Below are 18,791 nucleotides of genomic sequence, written 5' to 3'. Positions count from 1 at the left end.
CCTTGGTACTAGGGATGTAGCGAACTGTTCGCCGGCGAACTTGTTCGCGCGAACTTCGACCGTTCGCGTCCGCCTAATGTTCGCGCACGTTTGGGAACGTTCGCATTTTGAGTTCGCGTTCGATTCGAATACAAATCGTTCGACCATTCGACCGCTAAAATCGAACGATTTCCAGTCGTTCGAACGATTTCCATTCGTTCGAACGATTTCCATTCGTTCGAACGATTTCCATTCGTTCGAACGATTTCCATTCGTTCGAACGATTTCCATTCGTTCGAACGATTAAAATCCTTCGAACGTTCGATTCGAATGAAAATCCTTCGATCGAACGATTAAAATCCTTCGAATGTTCGATTCGAATGAAAAATCCTTCGAACGTTCGAATCGAACGATTTTAGCGGGTGTTCGAAGTTCGCGAACTGTTCGCGAACGTTCGCATTTTTTGCCGGTGTTCGCGAACGGCGTTCGCGAACACCAAATCGGCAGTTCGCTACACATCCCTACTTGGTAGTAAGGAATTGTATAGTCATGCGATGATACATTGGTTTTTAGAGAGGAACTTTGACGTTTGCTTGGCACCAAGAAAATTCGTCTCCAACTACAGGGCCTGTTACTGCTGTGGAACGGGTTAGGGCTGCTTCTAGCGGATCTTAAAGAAACACAAATACAACGTCTGTGCCAGAAATTTGAATAGAGGATTAGGAAGTCAGATAACTTCAGAGATTAATTTTGTGAAAAGCGAGACTAAAATGTGTGTGTCTGTGTCTGTGTCTGTGTCTGTGTGTGTGTGTGCCTGTGTGTGTGTGTGTGTGTGTGTGTGTACAGCTTTTGTGCTTGAGGTAAGAAAAGGGAATATTAAGAAACTTCTCAATCTACATTAAAATGTTTATCGCAATTCAAAGCCTTATTTTGTTATGTTCTGTCACTATTTGTAGAGGGGACAGAATTGAGGGGTAAGACTGCGCAGGGGGGAGGCAGGGAGAATTTTGGTTCTGGCGAATGGTCGTTACTCCATAAATTCACTACAGTGCGGATTTTAATGAACGTTAGCTCTTTTGCCAGATTTGACTTCGCCACCAGGTAAGTAAACTTCAAAGTAACTTCATCTTCATCCTCCTCAATCACTTACATCATATCCTGTGAGCTGAAAATGTATTACATTTCCAAAAACGTTGGCGACTTTTCCTTTTTTGAAGCGGAATTGCCTGCAAAGGTCCTAACTTGAACTTTTTTTGGGTAACCGGTTTTCTCCAGAGATTTCATAACATATGAAACATTCATTTTACAGTGGGCTCATGTGTAGGGCATTATATTAACTCTCTTGTCTTTATTAAAGGGATACTGTCATGGAAAAACATGTTTTATTCAGAACACATCAGTTAATAGTGCTGCTCCAGCAGAATTCTGCACTGAAATCCATTTCTCAAAAGAGCAAACAGATTTTTTTATATTCAATTTTGAAATCTGACATGGGGCTAGACATTTTGTTAATTTCCCAGCTGCCACCAGGCTAAATAGATGGAATAATAGATTATAGTCTGTAATGAAAAGAGATTAGGAGAATAGAGGTTGAGTGAGGAGAAGAAAAATAATACTGAGAGTGGCCCCTGATCTATCGTTCTTTGGTGGGCCCCTGGTCTAAGGTTTTTGGGTGGGCCCATGGTGTCCCAGTCCGACACTGACTGTTACTTTGTATCAAATTTGTATCAAAGGTGTGACTACAGTTTCTTCAGATAAGTGAGTATAATAAGAGACGAGTCTGAATACTTCTTCTATAGGAGAGCGCGTGCAGGAGCATGTGTTCTCCTGACGATGTTCTAAAATGCTTTCCATACACGTGTGCAGTAGGGTTGTTACCTGTGAGTGCCTGGCTTTACATGATATTCTATATATACTGTCTATATTCAGGTTTGGGACCTTTTATCCAGAACGCTTAGGACCTGGGGTTTTCCGGATAACAGATCTTTCCATAATTTGGATCTTCATACTTTGTCTACTAGAAAATCATTTAAACATTAAATAATAACCATAGGTTGGTTTTACTTCCAATAAGGATTAATGGGGATCAAGTACAGCGTTCTGTTTTATTATTACAAAGAAAAAGGAAATCGTTGTTATAAATTTGGATTATTTGGATAAAATGGAGTTTAGCCTTTCCATAATTTGGTGCTTTCTGGATAATGGGTTTCCAGATAATGGATCCTATACCTGTATATGTATATATATATATATATATATATATATATATATATATATATATATATATATATATATATGGAGTTTTCTCCTTTTTTTGAGCAAATCCTGTGAGTGCCAGTATTCAAAACTCCATATTTATCATTTTTACTTGAGCACCTGGGTCTTTTTGTTAGCTTTTGAGGTGTGCAACTTGTACCTATGTTTTATATAGATATATATATATATGTGTGTATAATACACAAAAGCCATAAATATTTTGTAATTATATCCTTATAAAAGGTGAGTAGTGTTGTAATCAGTTCTAAACGGTGAGTAGTGATGCAGTTTTTGTTTGTTATATCAGCCCGATATCAATGTTGCCAAACGAGCGGATCTCTACATCTATGGCCACCTTTATAATATCCTTATATTTTACAATAGGGGGTACTTTATTCACTATATATATATACAGTATATATATAGATATAGCTTCAATTGGAAAGAATCATCCCTGGACCAGCACTTCCCTTTGTGAAATGATTGATTTTTATTCATACACACCTGTTCCAGTGCTCCAACGTTTCGGTCCTTTTTAGGACCTTTTTCAAGGATAACATCTAAAATAAACTCTAAATAAATTTTGCACATTAGACGTTATCCTTGAAAAAGGTCCTAAAAAGGACTGAAACGTTGGAGCACTGGAACATGTGTATATGAATAAAAATCAATCATTTCACAAAGGGAAGTGCTGGTCCAGGGATGATTCATTCCAAATTGAAGCCATACAGTTTGTCTGAGAATTGCCTGGAGACTAGACAGGTAGAGTGCGGACGCTTAAAGAACTATATATATATATAGATTGTCTGTATATATGTGCTATGTATATATCTATTAGTCAAGCCCAGATGCACTTAGTCACACTGGCACAGGCTCACAGACAGATTCCCACACGCTGTGGCACAGGTGATCCCTCCCTGTATCATTCTTATTAGACCTGTCCTTCTGGTTTCGCTCCACCTCCTCCTCCTCCTCCTCCTCCTCCTCCTCCTCCTCTATGAAGAGTGGAGCAGTCACCTGCAACCAGAGCCAGGACTGATAGTAGTTAAGTGGTATCCAGGCAAAGTAACAGGTACAGGGGACCCTGCACAGCAGGTGATTTTTCCCCTCCACCCAGTGGAATTTACAAGAGAAGAATTTGTCAGAGGCTCAGAGAGAAAGACCAGAGGGAGTCTAAAGGGTAAGTCACTTTCTATTCTCTGTTTTCTAATTAGTGAACCGTTGTATGGCAGGAGGCCTGGGAGAGGGGCTGCAAGACAAACTACTGACTGTGACACGGAGGATAGAAAGGCAAATAAAAATGAAGACGCACAAATAAAAAATAATTTATAAAGTTAGAATTAGACAAGAAAAGAGGGCACAGCGAGAATAAAGAGAGACAGAAAAGTGACAGTTGGAAAGAAGGCTGACGGAGAGAGAGGCACAGGGAAAGAGTCACTAGACAGACATGGGCACAGAGACGGTATAATTCCAATCAGATGGAAATGTACAAAGGGAACACACGGTATTATAAGAGAAAAGGGGAAGAGAGAGAGGATATAGTAGATAAAATAAGAAGCAGAACATGAAAGGGGAGGGGGACCTGACAGCAGGAAAAAAAACAAAGTTACCCAACCCAGGGATGAACATGTACTTATATAGACAAATACAAAAGAAAGCAATGTATTATTGATGTGCTATTCACTAGTGGCAGTGCAGAGCTGTCGGGTACATCTGCTCCAGGTCGTGGTGCTTGGACGGAGCGTTTCAGAAAGAGGTTCCATTTAACTGCTGAACTGCTGAACTGCTGAACTGCTCGTCTTGTGGACTTTGTGTTTTTGTGCAGTGGGAGCTGCCTGCGTTGTATCTGTGCTGTGCAACAAATGTGTGTGTTTCTGGCTGGGACGCAAACAGGGCTCATGTGAGCCACACAGAGTACATAGAGATGCACAGATCATACAATATACATGTAATGTGCGCCCAGGGTAGCACAGATCATACAATATATATGTAATGTGAGCCCAGGGTAGCACAGATCATACAATATACGTGTAATGTGAGCCCAGGGTAGCACAGATCATACAATATACATGTAATGTGCACCCAGGGTAGCACAGATCATACAATATACATGTAATGTGCGCCCAGGGTAGCACAGATCATACAATATATATGTAATGTGAGCCCAGGGTAGCACAGATCATACAATATACGTGTAATGGCCAGGGTAGCCACAGATCATACAATATACGTGTAATGTGAGCCCAGGGTAGCACAGATCATACAATATACATGTAATGTGCACCCAGGGTAGCACAGATCATACAATATACATGTAATGTGCGCCCAGGGTAGCACAGATCATACAATATATATGTAATGTGAGCCCAGGGTAGCACAGATCATACAATATACGTGTAATGTGCGCCCAGGGTAGCACAGATCATTCAATAGACATGTAATGTGCACCCAGGGTAGCACAGATCATACAATATACATGTAATGTGCGCCCAGGGTAGCACAGATCATACAATATACATGTAATGTGTGCCCAGGGTAGCACAGATCATACAATATACATGTAATGTGCGCCCAGGGTAGCACAGATCATACAATATACATGTAATGTGTGCCCAGGGTAGCACAGATCATACAATATATATGTAATGTGCGCCCAGGGTAGCACAGATCATACAATATACATGTAATGTGCGCCCAGGGTAGCACAGATCATACAATATATATGTAATGTGCACCCAGGGTAGCACAGATCATACAATATACATGTAATGTGTGCCCAGGGTAGCACAGATCATACAATATATATGTAATGTGTGCCCAGGGTAGCACAGATCATACAATATACATGTAATGTGAGCCCAGGGTAGCACAGATCATACAATATACATGTAATGTGCGCCCAGGGTAGCACAGATCATACAATATACATGTAATGTGCGCCCAGGGTAGCACAGATCATACAATATACATGTAATGTGTGCCCAGGGTAGCACAGATCATACAATATACATGTAATGTGCGCCCAGGGTAGCACAGATCATACAATATACATGTAATGTGCGCCCAGGGTAGCACAGATCATACAATAGACATGTAATGTGCGCCCAGGGTAGCACAGATCATACAATATACATGTAATGTGCACCCAGGGTAGCACAGATCATACAATATACATGTAATGTGCGCCCAGGGTAGCACAGATCATACAATATACATGTAATGTGTGCCCAGGGTAGCACAGATCATACAATATACATGTAATGTGCGCCCAGGGTAGCACAGATCATACAATATACATGTAATGTGCGCCCAGGGTAGCACAGATCATACAATAGACATGTAATGTGAGCCCAGGGTAGCACAGATCATACAATATACATGTAATGTGCGCCCAGGGTAGCACAGATCATACAATAGACATGTAATGTGAGCCCAGGGTAGCACAGATCATACAATATACATGTAATGTGAGCCCAGGGTAGCACAGATCATACAATAGACATGTAATGTGCACCCAGGGTAGCACAGATCATACAATATATATGTAATGTGCACCCAGGGTAGCACAGATCATACAATATACATGTAATGTGCGCCCAGGGTAGCACAGATCATACAATATACATGTAATGTGAGCCCAGGGTAGCACAGATCATACAATATACATGTAATGTGAGCCCAGGGTAGCACAGATCATACAATATACATGTAATGTGAGCCCAGGGTAGCATGTTTTAAGGTCCTAACACTGGAGTAAGGTCACTGACAGCCCAGTGATCTCTGGACATTGCCCCGGGTGTAGCACTTTAGTTGTGACACCGCTTGGCACTGCCAGTGTGTGTGAATGGAAGGCTGCCCGCACTGATTTTGTGCATATGAGCTAGCTCTCTCCATGCAATTGGTCACAAAGTGAAAGGCTATCACTGTTGCTGTATTACTGTATGAACTGAGGATAATCTTGTGCAGATTTGCGTAACTACAACTAACGCTGCTCCTAGACGGTGCGAAGCTGCAGTTTGGATTCTACTTCCTGACTCTTTGGGCCCTTCGGTGCAGAGATGAGCAATGTGAGTTAGTAGGTCCTACATTGTCTCTACGGCTCTGCTTGATGGAAAGTTGGGAAGGAATTGTGTAAGATGAGAGGGGAGCTGGCATCAGAGCTGGAGTGGATTTGCATATAAATGCCAGGCTTGCCAGGGAGATAAAGAGAAAGTGCAAGCGGCCATGTGCTCCACTCATTTGCCTACACTGATGTCTCTGGATGAGTTAGACTGAAAGAAAACAAACTAAACACAAAGACATATCAAGTACGAAGGGCTGCAGATTTATTGTCAAGGGAGCAAAGTACATGTCGTTTCATTACACGTGATTATAAAGTGCAACATATTCCTGCGGGTACAGTAGGTGGACACGTATTACTATAATCTTCATGATAAATACAGTTGCAGAATGTTCGGGATCAAGGGGTGGGAGTTAACACAGACTCCCTGTATGTGGTTTTTATATGGAGATGAGAAGTTATACAGAAACTCGGCTTCAGAAGGAAATAACGTCTCTTAGTAATGGAAATGTACTAAACAATTACAGCGTATGTAAACAATAGAGAGAGGGCATCTCTTTCCTTGCTAAGTAACAAAGGGATTTGTTTGGATATACATGTGCAGATAAGGATGGCTGATACAGCCAGTGTTCACCCAAAAATCATCTCTCTCCTTTTGTGTTTGTTTCTGAAGGAGATGATTTTTCATTGGCATCAGAATCAGAGGTCATGTATGTTGTTAAATGCAGTTGTCCAGTGATCCTGTGTGTACACGTTGCACAAACATTATGCGACTCTTCAGGGCAGTGATCCCCAACCAGTAGCTCGTGAGTAACATGTTGCTCCCCAACCCCTTGGATGTTGCTCCCAGTGGCCTCAAAGCAGGTGATTATTTTTCAATTCCAGGCTTGGAGGCAAGTTTTGGTTGTATAAAAATCAGATGTACTGCCAAACAGAGCCTCAATGTAGGTTGACAATCCACATAGGGGCTACTAAATGGCCAATCACAGCTCTTATTTGGCACCCTAATAATATTTTCATACTTGTGTTGCTCCCCAACTCCTTTTACTTCTGAATGTTGCTCACGGGTTCAAAAGGTTGGGGATCCCTGCTTTAGGGCATAGACACACACTGCGATTCGGAGAGATTAGTTGCCCGGTGATAAAACTCCTCTTCTTCGGGGCGACTAATCTACCTGAACTGCCTTCCGCCTGGTAGAATGTAGGTAGAATGTAAATAGCCGGTGGGATGGCAATCGGAGCGCTTCATTTACCGAAGTGGCGCTAAGTTTCCTCGTTAGGCAACTTCGGGTGACTTCAGAAAACGAATCCAAGTGCCATCCCGCCGGCGAATTACATTCTACCAGGCTGAAGGCAGTTCAGGGAGATTAGTCGCTCAGAAGAAGAGGAGATTTTTTTTCGCCGGGCAACTAATCTCCCCAAATCGCAACGTGTGTCTCTGCCCTAAAGGTGGCCATAAATGCTACAATTATGATCTTTCCCACAACCATCGGTCATAGGTAAGATCTTTCATCCACTCTACTAACATTAAGAGCTGAATTGTCAGATATGCAGGTTAAAAACTAATAGAAGTCTTTAACTCTATCGGACGATTCAGCATTAACGTTATGATGTTCGGGCACCTTTAAATGTGCCCGATCAAAATTTTCAGTCCTGCCTAAACGATGAGACGACCAATATTAACTTTTTTTTTACTATAAAATCTGAATTTTTGTGAAATTTATTATACCCCGAGGATGGAAGTCCTCACCTCTTACCCCCCAACTGTTGTAAAACTTAAAAGCAACCTACAGCCAAAGCCTGGATGTTACAGTATAATTGTGTTTCGCTTTCGTAACATATAATATGAAGGGGGTTATTTATCAAAACCCAAATTTTTAGTGGAAAAAAAGTCAGAATCTGAAAATCTGGCATCTCAGACCTGCCGAGGTTGTATATAAGTCAATGGGAGATGTCCCTATCCTATTTGAACGTTTCTGTGGTCTGCTACTGAATTAGCCAGAAAATCCGATTATTTCAGGCAAAAATCTGAAAAATACTGGCTTTTCGGGAAATAGCCTGAAAAATTCTGTCTTTTTGGGAAAAAATCTGAACAATTTCTTCTTATCTGGAAAAAGGATGAAAAAAATCAATCGATTCGGAAAAAACTACAAAAAAAGTTGTACGATTCTGGTTTTCGCTCAATTTTGACCCCCAATCCAATTAAATTGTGCAAATTTTGATAAACAAGGCCCAATGTGTTTACTAATAGGGACCATTTAGGGCAGCTGGGGGGTACACCTTCAGATTGGGGGCTGCCAGAATAAAATCCTTTTCTTTTCTACCATTAAACCAGTATCCAATCATCATTGTTACTAGTCATGGCTATAGTGTGCACCATATTTATTTACAAGCACATATAATAAATGTAATAATATATAATTCACTTGGGTTAAAATAATAAAAGTTGTAAAGTTTGAAACGCTTCCCATAGTGACCAGTTACACGCTTGTTTCAAAACAAGTTCTGATTACGTGCCGAATGGTTGCTATCGGTTACAAGACCTTGTGCAACTTTTCTTACAATACCCACATAGGCATACTTATTACTGCCATAAAGCAATGTTCTCTGTATAAAGGATTAGGAAAGTCTCAGTTCAGTGCAACCGTTTCAGTATGAAGAGGTATCAGCAGTGTGTGGTTTATATCAGTAGCGGGTTTAGACATGTATAGAAAGGAATGGCCTACAGTGCGTAGTGTCAATAAATGCATTAACACAAAGAATCACATTTCATTCTGTGCAGTTAACACAGTAGCTAGGAAGAAATTAATAAACGCTAATTAGTAGGGCCAAGGAGTGTACAGGAGTCACTTGTGCAAGTCTCACCTGAGCTACGGGCAAAAATTCCTTGTCAACAATACAGAAAACTAAACACAACAATGTGTGTAACCTCAGCATGCCAACGCAATGACCAAAGCAACAAGAATTCTACAGCTACATTAATGCAGCTGTGAGGCATAGCTGCTGCAGTCACGTTAATGTCATGCTATCTCCCAGGGATGGACATTATTTCATTAGTTGGGCCTAATGATTTCAGTGTTTTTTTTAGAGGTTACAAACTCGTTGTATTTATTAAAATTTCAAATTATAATAAGTATGAATGAATAAAAAAGCTCTGAATGATCTGAAAAAAAATCCAAATACCACGAAAAGCTCTAAAAATTCTAGTTTTTCAGGCAATTGTAGCAAAAAAACCCTGAAAACCTCTGACATTTGATTAGTTTTAAAATGGTTCAATAGGATCAGCTCTCCTCCCATTGTCTGGGGTCTGAGTAGGACAGGGCATAGCGGGATGGATTTGGGTCATGGTCTAAAATGTCTTGCTATTTTTAAATATTGAGAGGTTTGGTTGTCATTTATAGGTGACTATTGTTTAACTGATTTAGATATTGCTAAAACTAGACCAGGGTGACCATTATAACCGTATTCTCATTATCTGACAATGTTTTTAAAATATACTGTCCCTCCCAATCAGATTAGTTCAGTGACAAATGCTCTGTGACTCAGATGTCTGAATCTCACACTACAGTGACACTCAATGACACAAACAATAGCAAATTGTTATATAACTGGCCATTTGTACAGAACACTAAAGCCTTAATGGCTACATGGCTACAACGCATCTCAATCGCATATCTTTACAACTGGTTAAGCTACAATGGAATCCTAGAGCAAAGATCTTGAAATAATATAAGAAAACCCCAAACCCCTTAATACAGCCCAGCAAAAGTGATACCCTGACATCCAAACCCCTGAAATAATTACAAAGCACCTACAGTAAGGCTCTGGTGACCCCCCATACCTGTCTGAAGATCTCTGGGATGCATTTCCCTATAGTGATAAAAAATCATTAGGCTATGGCTTGTTTTATCCGGAAAATGTAACAGTTCACCCAAGTAGGCAAATTGTACAACATCAGGCTGGTTATCTTTTAGCAGGGCCTATCCTTTACAATGCCTGTTTTGAAGCACCTAGGCATTATTTTGACAATAAAGTGCCATACAGATACCTTCCATTTCTGGCGCCTGAAAACACTATGCTTGTAGCATATGACACAAATCCTAATTTGCATATGCAAATTAGCGTCAGGAAAGAAAAAAGTGTTTGTGCCGAAAAATCACGTGATTTACTTACCCGCCACTAATTTACATATGCAAATTAGGATTCGGATTCAGTTCGGCCAGGCGCAAGGTTAAAATAAAGAAACATTAGCTTGGCCCATGGGGACTGCAGAGCTGCACAATTCCATCAAATGCCTTAGACTAAAGCTGGAGTTTGGATCAACTGTGCTGTAGGCTACGTTGTAGTAGTACTGTGAGCTAACCCATGAATTGGTAATAAACACTACTACTGCTACCATTAACAGGAGTCTGTTAACAGGAGTATGTCTTAGAGCCTGTGGTTGATAGGCTTTAAAAACACAGGTCTCTAATTACACTCAGAGCAGTCATTTGTGTCTTACCTCCTACACCTGAACCATAATTCACAATCTATCCCCCCATTTTTAAGACATTAAAAATTAACATCAGTTAATAGAGCTGCTCCAGCCGAATTCTGCACTGAAATGCGTTTCTCAAAAGAGCAAACAGATTTTTTTTCTATTTAATTTTGAAATCTGACATGGGGCTAGACATATTGTCAGTTTCCCAGCTGCCCCCAGTCATGTGACTTGTGCTCTGATAAACTTCAGTCACTCCTTACTAGAAATGAACTAAATCCAGGACTCGGTTCGGGATTCGGCCGAATCCTTGCGCCTGGCCGAACTGAATCCGAATCCTAATTTGCATATGTAAATTAGTGGCGGGTAAGTAAATCACGTGATTTTTCGGCACAAACACTTTTTTCTTTCCTGACACTAATTTGCATATGCAAATTAGGATTTGGTTCGGTATTTGGCCAAAATGCTCACCCAGGATTCTGGGATTCGGCCGAATCCCAAATAGTGGATTCGGTGCATCCCTACTCTTTACTGCTGTACTGCAAGTTGGAGTGATATCACCCCCTCCCTTTCCCCCCAGCAGCCAAACAACAGAACAATGGGAAGGTAACCAGATAGCAGTTCCCTAACACAAGATAACAGCTGCCTGGTAGATCTAAGAACAACACTCAATAGTAAAATCCAAGTCCCACTGAGACATTCAGTTACATTGAGTAGGAGAAACAGCAGCCTGCCAGAAAGTAGTTCCATCCTAAAGTGCTGGCTCTTTCTGAAATCACATGACCAGGCAAAATGACCTGAGATGCACCTACACACCAATATTACAACTAAAAAAATACACTCCATGGTTCAGGAATGAAATGTTATATTGAATTAATTATTTGCAGTGTAAACAGTGTAATTTCGAAATATAAACTACATCATAAAAATAATGACAGAATCCCTTTAAGCATAGGGCCTCCTCTTAATACAAAGCCATTGCCCAGCTGATTTCACCATATGAGAAGGGCCTTGAAGCGCCAGTAAATGTATAACTTTATAGTGGATGGTTTTAAGCCAAAACGATCACTCTCATGGGCTGATTTGCTAATACAGCTGCTTAACTGCCACAAACAGCACCAATAGCTTTTACATATTTCTTTTCTGCTGCAGTAAACTGATACAGATTTGTTGCTAATGGTTAATACCCTGGTGCAACTGAGCAGCTCCAGTATATTCTTAATTGTTAATATACACCATACATACCCCAGTGTAACCCATAAGACTCCCATATTAGACTCACTGGTGTGCATTGCAATATTTTGGGTGCCTTCCTCTATAAATAAGTCACTGCTGGGAAAAAAAAAACATTTAAAAAGCCCCAACTGCCTGTTGTAGTTTTTTGCATAAAGTTTAAGGCAAGGAGGTTGTTTCTTTTCAGAATTCTACTCCCTGCTCTTTGCTTTACAATTGTTGCCATAAAGTAGTGAACCTTGAACCTTTAAACAAGGCAGTAAAGTGTCATTTAAAGGTACATTCCCTTGAGGAGCCAATCCACAATGATTTCATTGAGGAACAATCATTTTTATAATGTCATATTTCCAGAATATTAGCCATTCATGTTGTCCAAATCAGAGCCATTGTATTTTCAAAGTACAAAAATTGTTCCATTTATGTGGATTAGCGAGTCAATCAGAATCTGGAGTGGATTTTATTCCGATGTACCTTTGAGCAAGGAAGTGTAATGATTAAAAGCACATGTGACAGTTTTATGTTTTTGTTTTCAGCTTTATCTGCAATTGATGGTAAACGTTTGTTTTTAATTGTTGTTTATGTAAAACAATAATCAGTACTTTTTATCTAACCCTCTGCAACTATTTTCCTTGGGCAGTTCAGCAATTAGTATAACAACATTAGGGGGAGCAAAAAGGATGACATTTTGGTTTCATTTTGGAGGTCCAACCTTTGGCCAGAGCCCACCCAACTTAGGTTACAGATATTGGAAAACATTGCTCTATCAACCATTCATCAATATTTTAAGAATATTTAGTATAGCAAATATATTTTCACCCTACATCTCAACTCAACTGACCTTCAGGTTAGTGAACCTTAGACAACAAAGAGGAATTCTTTAGAAACCTCAGTGGCGTTCAGGCTGAGGTCAGGTTTCACCCCTGTTTTTGGAAGTTTGCTGCAGGGCGTATGTGTTGTAATGACAGACCTTAAAGATCACATACGTTGCTGTGGTCTTGTTTGTCTATCAAGATTTGCATCAAACCTAACTCCCTCTAATGTAGGTTTCAGTTGGTTTATCAGTGAAGGATTATCCTGCAAACAGGGTGCCCAGGTCAATGGTTTTGACTCCCTACCTTAAAAATTACCCTGTACGCTACAAAAAAATGTCACCCAGTTGTAATGATCCTTCACCAGGTCCTATCTACAAACACCAAGGCAATTTTTCAGTTTCACGCTTGCAAAATGACTGATCGATTTCCTAAACCTTGCCTATCTTGAATTAAAACATCCAGTACATTTAGGGCAGGGGTTGCAGAATGCCATCTTTTGCCTTTCTTGGAGGAACTAATCTGACATTTCCATCTTGAACGTTCTGCTTCCATCAGCAGCATGTGTCTGCAGCTTCTGCCTAGATACAGTAACAGCCGTGACACGGGAACATCAGGCTTATCTTACAGGTAACTAAGGTTCATAGCCACAAGCCTTTATTTAGTTCATCTGAAAGGGAAAATAACAGGCTGAAAGTCCATGTATGTTAGGCTTTTATATGATAAACAACCTCCAAGAGGGCATCATACAACTGGAAACATATCTGGTTTAAATATCTAGTGGTTGTTATCTATTTATTTGTACATTTATACTAAAATTTGAAAGGACAGACACTGGCTGATGACTTTAATGGACCCCATTAATGGGCCCACCGCCTATTAGCCATTATTAGCCAATATTGTGCCAAAACAGTATCTACATAGTTGCCCAAAAGGTCCAATAGTTGATGCATGTGCTTAAGCCTCAGATCACTCTTTGGATTTTCATTTGTATGTCCTGCATGAACAGAAAACATAACTTTGTAAATATTATAAAGTGCATGTGATTCACTGATACCATGTATTTGAGCCATTCCACATTGACTTAAATGCAGGCCCGGATTTGTGGAAAGGCCACCTAGGCCCGGGCCTAGGGCGGCAGGATTTTAGGGGGGTGGCATGCTGCCCAACCACAACCACATTGCTTGAAAAACACTGGGGATGCACTGGAGATACAATAATTTTTTTAATTTCCCATGCGCCAATCCCCATTGCTCCAGCCCCGCTGGAGGGGACAGGGGGGACGAACGGTAGTGGGCCTAGGATGTAAATCCGGCCCTGATTAAATGACCGTTCCTTTTGTTCAGAAGTACATGGTCTCTGTCTACAGATCCAATAGTCTCTTATTTTACAACAGGGTGTACATTATTTATTATAATACACAAGTTTCGGTCATATGACACAAATAACATCACTGAGCACAGATAATAACTGATGACATCACTAAGCACCATTTATAAGTTATACTTCAAGATATACTTCAAGGGATATTTATGGTTTTGATGGAACATTATAACTTACATGTATTGTGGCTAATCAAGAAAGGGACCGACAAATTGACTATTGAAATATATAATTTTTGGTGAACCCCAAACAAGCCGTACAGGTGGTTAAAGGGAAGCGTTTATGTTCCTCTTTCTATTTGCTTCTGGTACAAAGAGGAAACTGCTTGTAAATAATAACTGATGAGAGTTAGAAGATATATGGCAAGAGAGAGCTAATGCTTTCACAAATATATGTCCCATAATTACCGTTCATTAACTGAAAAACCTATGGAGAACCCATGGCCCATGCCTATTAGCAGGTTGTTGTATTGGTGACTAATTACATTAATTACTACGTAGGATTCATATTGTTACTGCATATATAATGATTGCATATAAATTAAATACAATCAATGAGCATTGGTGGCCTTTCCACAAATCAGGGCCTGGACTGCCACCTGGGATGAGGCTTTGTTTAGCAATATATTTGTGTCTTTATACATTCCAAATTTTGCATCTGCTTTGAGGCCACTTGGAGCAACACCAAAGGGTGCTTCAATGTATTAGTAGTGTAGGGTTTTTATCCAATGACATTCAGACCCGTGGATGACTTCTAAATGTTTAGTCATATACAGCATGTGATCCCCAACCAGTAGCTCGTGAGTAACATGTTGCTCTCCAACCCCTTGGATGGCCTCAAAGCAGTTGCTTATTTTTGAATTTTTGAATTCCAGGCTTGGAGGCAAGTTTTGGTTGTATAAAAACGAAGTATAGTGCCAAGAAGAGCCTCCTGTAGTCTGCCAGTCCACATAGGGCAGTGGTCCCCAACCTTTTTTACCCATGAGCCACATTCAAATGTATAAAGAGTTGGGGAGTAACACAAGCATGAAAAAGTCCCTCGAGGTGCCAAATAAGGGCTGTGATTGACTATTTGGTAGCCCCTATGTTGACTAGGAGGTTCTACTTGGCACTATACTTAGTTTTTATGCAATAAAACTCCAAGCCAGGAATTCAAAAATAAGCCCCTGCTTTGAGGACACTGAGAGCAACATCCAAGGGGTTGGAGAGCAACATGTTGCTCACGAGCTACTGGTTGGGGATCACTGACATAGGGGCTTCCAAATAGCCAATCACAGCCCTTATTTGTTACCCCAAGGGACTTTTTCATGCTCTTTTAACAATTGATTGTGGCTCAGGAGTAAAAAAAGGTTGGGGAACCCTGATATACAGTATATACTTGGGAAATAGTTGTCTTTCTGTGTGGGGAAAAGCAGATCTAAGTTCAGAAATCAACCATTGCAGTTCTAATTGGAAAAGACAACCATTGCCAGGGAGATATCACTTTGTTATGCTTTGGAACAATGGTTTGCTTTGCAGCCCTGGGGTTCTAGGTTCAATTCTTGATTTGTATATTAATCTCACTTTTGCGTGGTTTTCCTCCAGGTACTTCCAAAAAGATGTAGGCAGGGAAATTGGTCCCTTATCAAATGTGTGTGAAAGTAATAGTTATATAGAAAGTAAATGTTATAATTTTATATATATAAAACAATAACAGCAGCACCAATGTATGACTTTAAGTAAAGGCTTGTAATATGAAAAAGTATATAATACTTATTATAATATATATAAGTGCAGCTCTTCTAACTGGATTTTCCCAACGTTATAGTGATTGATCACATGGTTTGGTAACCTCAGGGCAATTCTTATGAATTTGACTCGAAACAATGTGGCCCAGATTTGGAGTAGATTTCTATTTTTTACAAACCTTTTTGACAAGTGTTATGTAAAATATGTATTTCCTTGACACACTTAAGAGGAGAAATTATTGCTCTGAAGGCTTCTGAGCTAAGCTGGCCATGTACAGATAAAACTGTATCAAACTATTTATTTACTATTCTCTGTCTGTACCATGTACCGTGTAGGTCTGTTTGGCAGGTTTGAACATTTCATCTGTAAGAGCATGGTGCATCCTCAGGACAATTGATAATGAGGATCTGCCGCTCTTCTTTACTCCTTGCTGGTCTGGTTATTCAGCTCAACTACAATGAATGGAACAAAATGAAAGGTGGCCATACTGCTGGGATCTCTGTCCTTTTTTACTCAAGAGCCACATTCAAATGTAAAACATATTTGGAGTGCAACACAAGCATGCAAAATTTCCTGGGGGGTAATTAAGGGCTGCGATTGACTATTGATAACCCCTATGGGGACTGGCAGCCTACAGGAGGCTCTGTTTTCTGGCTTTATGAAAGAAAAACTTACCCTCAAATCTGGAATTCAAAAATAAGCATCTGCTTTGAGGACACTGGGAGCAACATCCAAGGGGTTGGTGAGCTACATGTTGCTTACGAGTCACTGGTTGGGGACCAATTCCATACTGTATAGGGCCCCTCATAAAGTATATGTCCATTTGGTCCATGGGCTGATGAGTGGGACACTGAATAGAGTTGGTCAATATATATATATAGCCACTAGTGATGTGCTGGTCGGGTAAAACCCGTGTTTCGTATCTAGAGATACGTAATCATAAGCATCATGATTACGTATCTCTAGATACAAAATCATTAGGACATTTGTTTTTAACCTATGGAATAAAGATCAGCACCGGATTCGCTGGGCGGGCGCCATTAGGCCATGCATTCCGCGCGGGCCTAGTGCCCGCCCGCGCTACCACACGCTGGCGCAAAAGCGCCAGCGTGCGAGCGCCGGAGCACTGGGGAGCACAGGCTCCCCACAGAGCGGCTGGGCGGCATGCCACCCCCAAAAATGTGCCGCCCTAGGCCCGGGCCTATGTGGCCTCACCACAAATCCGGGCCTGATAAAGATCGAGATTTTATCCAACCTGGTGTGTCACAGGAGTGCGTGCTCATTCCACTATTTTTATGAATCTCACCCCAAGCTACGGGTTTGGGGCACTGCACCTGGGCCACCAATCCTCACCAGTGAGTGGGAATAATGCTTATTTGATTTAATTTGCTGTCCTTTAAAAGACGGACCTGGGGCCGCGCACCCAGGTCAAGTTCTATATCGGTTTTTCACTAGTCATTTGTGAGCATTTACTGTTTGGATAGAGCCGCGGTTTTCCTTGTTTTTATTCATGAATTGACAAACTGTATAATCCCATCTATCGCCTGAAAGACAAGCGAGTGTGTTGTACCAACAGCTCACAGGCAGAAAGATTTGTGGCTCATTCAAGCACTTCCCAGGGTTGTATAATAGAAATCATATACACTGTGTAGTTCATGTCGTTTTTCATTCCCTGTGGAAAGATCTACAAGCACCAGGCTTGGTGTGGAGCACACCGATAATTCTTCATCATGAAAGGCAACACAGCAACACTAACAAAAAATAATAATGGGTCATACAGAGTGTGCATCACCATGAGATTTAGCACAATGACAATAGCCTCCGGCATTCCAATCCACTCCTTCGCAATGTATGGTACTTTAGACATAATTGACCATCCCATTGACATGATACAGAAGAAGGAATCTGCTGAAATGTCACATCCCCACACCTTTAACCATAGGTTTAGCCTACACAATAAAAGGCTGTGACTTTGCTTTCATTTCAGAGTCGTAAATATCCACGCAAACACAAAGAGTGACGTCGATCTACACTCCGAGTGCCCTACTTAATGGATCAGTCTGTGTAAGAATGTAGGAACAACAATGTGAGCCAGTGCTTGTAAGCAATAACTTCCTAACTAATGCCAAGCCTTCAGCAAAGCCACAGCATCAACAGACATTACACATAAGCCTTCAGCATCATGAAGCTACTGATGTCCTACAGGAATTATGGGATTTACAAAATAATCTGATCTGTCCACAGCTAAGGGTCATCTTTTTATGAGCTAGGCCTAATACTTATAGAGATGAATGCAGAACTCTGACACCAATTTCAGAAGAACAAGAAAATACTTCAAGCCAATGGAAGTCTATACCATTTCTTATACTCTATAACAGGGGTCCCCAACCTTTTTAAACCGTGAGCCACATTCAAATGTTGAGTTGGGGAGCAACACAAGCATGAAAAAGTCCCTTAGGGTGCCAAATAAGGGCTGTGATTGGCTATTTGGTAGCCCCTATGTGGACTGGTAGCCTACAGGAGGCTCTTCTTGGCACTATACCTAGGGGCTGATTCACTAAGGGTCGAATATCGAGGGTTAATTAACCCTCGATATTTGACTAGGAATTGAAATCCTTCGACTTCGAATATCGAAGTCGAAGGATTTAGCGCAGATAGTTCGATCGAACGATCGAAGGATTTAAATCCAACGATCGAAGGAATATCCTTCGATCAAAAAAAGTTAGCCAAACCTATGGGGACCTTCCCCATAGGCTAACATTGACTTCGGTAGCTTTTAGATGGCGAACTAGGGGGTCGAAGTTTTTTTTAAAGAGACAGTACTTCGACTATCGAATGGTCGAATAGTCGAACGATTTTTAGTACGAA

The 18,791-nt window shown here is 40.8% G+C and overlaps 1 protein-coding gene across 1 annotated transcript in view; it reads left to right on the top strand.

Moving 5' to 3' along the window:
* Positions 1-3,245: 3,245 nt before the first annotated feature.
* eps8l2.S (EPS8-like 2 S homeolog) overlaps positions 3,246-18,791 on the top strand; it is a 77,994-nt gene continuing 62,448 nt past the window's right edge. Inside the window, exon 1 of the mRNA XM_018260065.2 lies at positions 3,246-3,415. The gene's annotated coding sequence lies outside the window, so the exon portion shown is untranslated. The remainder of the gene's footprint in view (positions 3,416-18,791) is intronic.

This window comes from Xenopus laevis, chromosome 4S (genome assembly GCF_017654675.1).
Source record: "Xenopus laevis strain J_2021 chromosome 4S, Xenopus_laevis_v10.1, whole genome shotgun sequence".
Classification (NCBI taxonomy): domain Eukaryota; kingdom Metazoa; phylum Chordata; class Amphibia; order Anura; family Pipidae; genus Xenopus; species Xenopus laevis.
The sequence above is the reverse complement of the archived record's forward strand: the minus strand, read 5'-3'. Positions and strand labels throughout refer to the sequence as shown.